We start from the raw sequence: 5,264 nt of genomic DNA, 5'->3' as shown, positions 1-5,264 counted from the left end.
AGAATGTAATATATTTGGAAATAAAGTCTTTGATTAAATTAAAATGAGGCCATCGTGATGGTCATTTAATCTAACTGGTGTCCTTATAAAAATAGGAAGTTTTCACACACAGAGAGACACCAGGGACATTTGTGTACAGAGGAACAATCACATGAGGATGCAGAAAAAGAAGGCATCCATCTATACAACAAGGAGAAGGGCCTGGAACAGATCCTTCCACTGTGGCTCTCAGAAGAAACCACTCCTCCTGGCACTTTGATTTTCGCTTCCAGAACTGCGAGAAAATTCATGTCTATTGTTTAAGCCCCTTAGTGTGTGTACTTTGTTAACGCAGCCCTGGCAGACTAATACATATTTAAATGTTATACGTTACACATATTATTGGCTCCTCCTTTTCTTCTATTTTTTCTTTCTTACAGTAGCACTTATAATTTTTATAGCAGAGATACAAAGAAAAAGACAGAACAAATACTGTTTTTGAAATCTAGAATGGAATTTTTGAATCTTCCCTTAAATAATAGCCTTGAATATCAAGCATGATCATGAGGGGAAAGGTCTTCTTTCCTAAAATCTTTAAGCTCCTATGGATCTATCAGTGCCTAAGCAACTTAAATATTCAGGTACCAAAGGCAATGGTGAAAAGAACTCAAGATATATGGTGTAAAGGGAGTTGGGGAGAGAAAAGGAAGCAAAGTAGAAGCCCCTTCCTTCCTGATTTTAGGAGAGAAAAAAAGGAGAAGTGAAATAGAGAAGTTACTGTCTGCGTCCTCATTTCCACTACCTACCATGGGTGAGGAGCCTTGAGCAGTGGATTGGGCATGATGAGAACATCTGAATAGGCAAGATGGACTCCCAAAACACAAAGGCTAGTGGCCTGCTTCCCAATCTGGAGGCTGCAAGTCTCTGGGCAGAGAGTCTCCAATGTGGCTGCACATCAGAATCACCCCTACATGCCCAGAACACTTACAGCATGATTTCTGGACATGGGATTCAGGCATCAGTATTTGAAAAAAAAAAAAAAAAAAGCTTCCCAGCTGATTCTAATGCATAGACAAGGTCAAAACTATTGCTCTTTGAGAAGACTGGCAATCAGCTCAATGTCACTTCCAAATTGATTTGGGGGAAAGAAAGAGCACACAGCATTGAAAAGGCAGGTGGCTGGAAAGATGGCTTTTGAAGCCTGCCATGCTTCTGGCTCTCCTCAGTCTGTGTGTGTGGAATTCCAGAAGTCTCAAAGTCCTGCAGGTCTCAGGAGGGGAGAGTCAAGACAATAGGAGGACATGGAATCTGTCCCCGCACCAGTGAAGACTACAACCAGACCAGCTGGCTAGGACCAAGGGCTTTAGCAATGGGAGCCAGAATAAGGACCCAAGAGCCAGAAAAGAACCAGTCACATCTCAGCTAATGAGCAGCATGACCTGTTCAAACCAGCTCTTCACAAAAGCAGAACAGCAAGAGCTGAAGCCAACAGGTAGATCTGAGGCTCTTTTTCCCCACCCCAAGAGGTCACATAAGCTTTCACATATACTATCTGGGGGAGAAGCAGGGAAAGAGAAAGGAAATCTGAAAGACCAGTCACCCACTTGAAAGCTTATTTAACCCCAAAAAGACTCTTTCCCCCAGAATTTTGATGCATTGTTTTCTGGAAAATGTAAAACACACACACACACTAACCTTACTGACTAGACAGTGACTCATGCAGAAGAATAAACTAGAAGCAATATTTTCCTGTACATCAGAACACACTGCATAACTGAGATATGCAGTGTCTGCATGCAGACCTACAACCATATATATTCAGTAATAGGACTTTCAGCCATGCTAACAAGCAGACACACGCATTCAAGGTTGAATTCTTTCAGAGATCCTAAGAAACCCATCTGCTTCACTTTCAGGTAAGAGCAACCACACTGCTACAAAACAACAGCACTTCTTAGAGAAAGATCCAGATAAGTGGAAAATTCCAACTTCTCAGCTGGCAGACATGTCCTTGTGTCTTTTGTTCTCGCTCAATTCTCATTTTTAAGATGTCACTCTCTGTCCTGCTCCCTGTGTGCAGCTCCTTGGTTGCCCTTTCCATCTCCAGCCACTACCCACCCAGTGTATCTCCTGGGATATAGGCTGACATGGTTCCAATCTACTGCGCACACGTTATATGCGAGGCTCTGTGCTCATAGATTACATAACAATCTAATTTAACCACCTAGTAGATAGAGATATCTTTATCTTACAGATAAGAAAACTGAGGCTCAGCGGGGTCCAACTATCAAAGTTCACACAGCTAGAAAGAAGGAGCCTGGATTGAAATCCAGATATTTCTGACTCTGAAGACTTTACTACTCAGCACTGCTTCCCTGCAACCCTCACACATTCATTCATGTGTGTTCATCAGCTCAACAAATACATATTTTCTAAAGCATATCTACTTTCAAATATCCTGTACCCTTCTCTCCATAAGCACATGTATGCTGGCCCATGCATCCTTATAGTTAGTCTGAAAAAACAGTCTGCTTGAAAGCAGTCCCAGCTCATTATACTCTGCTATTGTTTTGTTTTGTATATTTTTTAAGGTTGTGCTTCTTTTTATTTATTTTTTATGTTTTATGCTTTTTATTTTTATTATTTTTTATTTCAAGTTTTTATTTAAATTCCAGTTAGTTAACATATAGTGTAATATTAGCTTCAAGAGTAGAATTCAGTGATTTATCACTTACATACAACACCCAGTGCTTATCACAGCAAGTATCCTCCTTAATGTCCATCATCAATTTAGCCCATCCCCCGCCCCGCCACCCCTCCCACAACCCTCAGTGTGTTCTCTATAGTTAAGAGTCTGTTTCATGGTTTGCTTCTCTCTGTTTTTCCCCCCTATATTCATCTGTTTTGTTTCTTAAATTCCACATATGAGTGAAATCATATGGTATTTGTCTTTCTCTGACTTATTTTCCTTAACATTATATAGTCTAGCTCCATCCATGTCATTGCAAATGGCAAGCTTTCATTCTTTTTGGTGGCTGAGTAATATTCCATTGTATATTTATATACTACCTCTTCTTTACCCATTCATCAGTCAATGGACATTTAGGCTCTTTCCATAGTTTAGCTATTTCTGATGATGCCGCTATAAACTATTTTGTTTTGTTTTTATCTCAGCCTTATTTCTAGTACAAGAAAAGGCCTACTTCTAAAGGAAGAATCAGTTATGCTATATTTTAGAACTCAAATTCTTTATCCTTCATTTATCTGAATATTCTTGATAGAAGAACTAGATTTTTTTTCATCTTTTGACATACTTCTTCATTTGCCTCTTTATTACCTCTGTCCCCAGTAAACTATCAGCTTCATAAGGACAGAGTCTATGGTTCAAATACGATCACCAGTGTATATATACACAGACCTAACACACAATAGACAATAAATATTTATGGTACAAACAAACAGATACATGTATAGTCTCAAAGGGCAACAGATATATTCTGGTGCTTATATTCTAAACTTCACACACAGGACAAAATTTTCCAAAGACTTCCACGCTTACCAGAGGAGCAATAATACGAAAGCAAAGTTGTCCTGCCCAGCCATTCTGGCCCAGCTGCATTTCTGCACATTAGGCACATAATTCTCTTCCTACGGCCCCTCCCTCTCATTTTATAGTTTTGTTTGGGTTTGAATTTGTGGGTGTGAAGGTCTGAATTGTTTGGCTTTGCTAGGGAATAGAGGCCTATCTCAGTCACCCTTATTGCTTACCTGCAGTCACCCTACCCGCCTTATCTGCAGCCCCATGTTTTTGATCTCTGTGATACCAGCATTTTCCAAAAACCCCCTGGAATGAGAAACTGGCTCAGAAAGTGAAAAGTGATCCCAGCTTAGCACATTCTGCCCTGATGAACACGGCCAGTGACATCAAACAGCACGGACTTCCACTGTGTAGAAACTTGGACCATAAGTAAGTGTTTACTGTTTTCTCCCCTCTCCCTACCTGAGGTACAGTCTGATGTACACTTGCTCAGCCCCTAGTCCCTGGACTACAAACCCAACATCTTCAGCTCCATGTTCACATCTCCCCTTTGTTTTCTCTTTCCCAGCATTAATTTATGCAAAATGTTTACCTATGAGTTTCCAAGTTACTGTGTTGGATGCCGGGACTGTAATAAACACACACACACACACACACACACACACTCCATCCTTATAGATCTGCCTTGAGCTCCATCTCCTCCAGGCAATCTTCTCAAACCCCCACAGCCTCCATGATCACTTATTACTAAATCCCAATTAGCTATTCAATAATAATCTCTTTCACATTGTTTGTCATGGTTTCATGTGGGTTAGTTCTATCTACACAACAAGATTATAAATTCCTTGAGATCCCAGGTCACATCCTTCATTCCTGCTGCATTTCCTTAATGACCACTAGTGAAACTGTGATGGGCTCTCCTACCCCTCCAGTGAATTTGTTGTTGCAGTGAGCATGTTTTGGCTTTGTTTTGTTTTGTTTTTTAATGCAAGCCTTTGAGATGAAGAATGCACTGCAGAGAAGGTAGAGGAGACAGAAGAAGACCCAGTATTCTCTCCTTATTACAAACAGTCGGCCCTGCATCTAGGCATTATTACTCTCACCTATGACCCAAATGATTAAGTGGGAGGCTGGAGGGGAGTGACAAGCCCAGAAAACATGCAGCTGATACAATGCTAATGTCAAGAAACCTGCCTGAGTTCTGATTATTTGAAGACCTAATGCATCTAGCAGATTGGATTCTTTGGCTACATGTGCCTGCTGACATTCCAAGACCCAAAGGTCAGGACGAGCACATGTGAGTAGCAGAAAGGCACTCATTGAGGGACGAGAGCGGGGCCAGGCTGGTGAAAGCTGAGTGCCCTGGTGTAGGGAGGCAGCCTCGGACTCTGCGGCCATAGGAGGACTAACAGGACCCATAGAGTCCTGTCAGGGAGCAGAGAGAGGCCCTGGGGATGAGAAGAGACGAGGAGGCCTCCCTCTCCTGACCTGGAGTAGGAACCAAGGTGAAAGGGGAGCTCAGTGGGCCAAGGCAGTGACCCAGAAGGCCCAGCCAGAAGTAAAAACAGATGTGAAACAGAAGCTATCAATGTCCTGTGGGCCATGGGGGTCTGCCCTGCAGGAGATGACCAAATAAGATGCACCATCACTGATGTGTCTTCACGGGGCCAGCGTTTGGCAATTAGGGCTAGAGAGCCAAAAGCTCAAAGCACTGACCAGAGCACACAAGTCACTTTGTCTTTCTGAA

Source organism: Leptonychotes weddellii, chromosome 11 (assembly GCF_054177405.1).
Source record: "Leptonychotes weddellii isolate Sample4059 chromosome 11, ASM5417740v2, whole genome shotgun sequence".
NCBI lineage: Eukaryota > Metazoa > Chordata > Mammalia > Carnivora > Phocidae > Leptonychotes > Leptonychotes weddellii.
Note: the sequence above shows the minus strand (reverse complement) of the source record.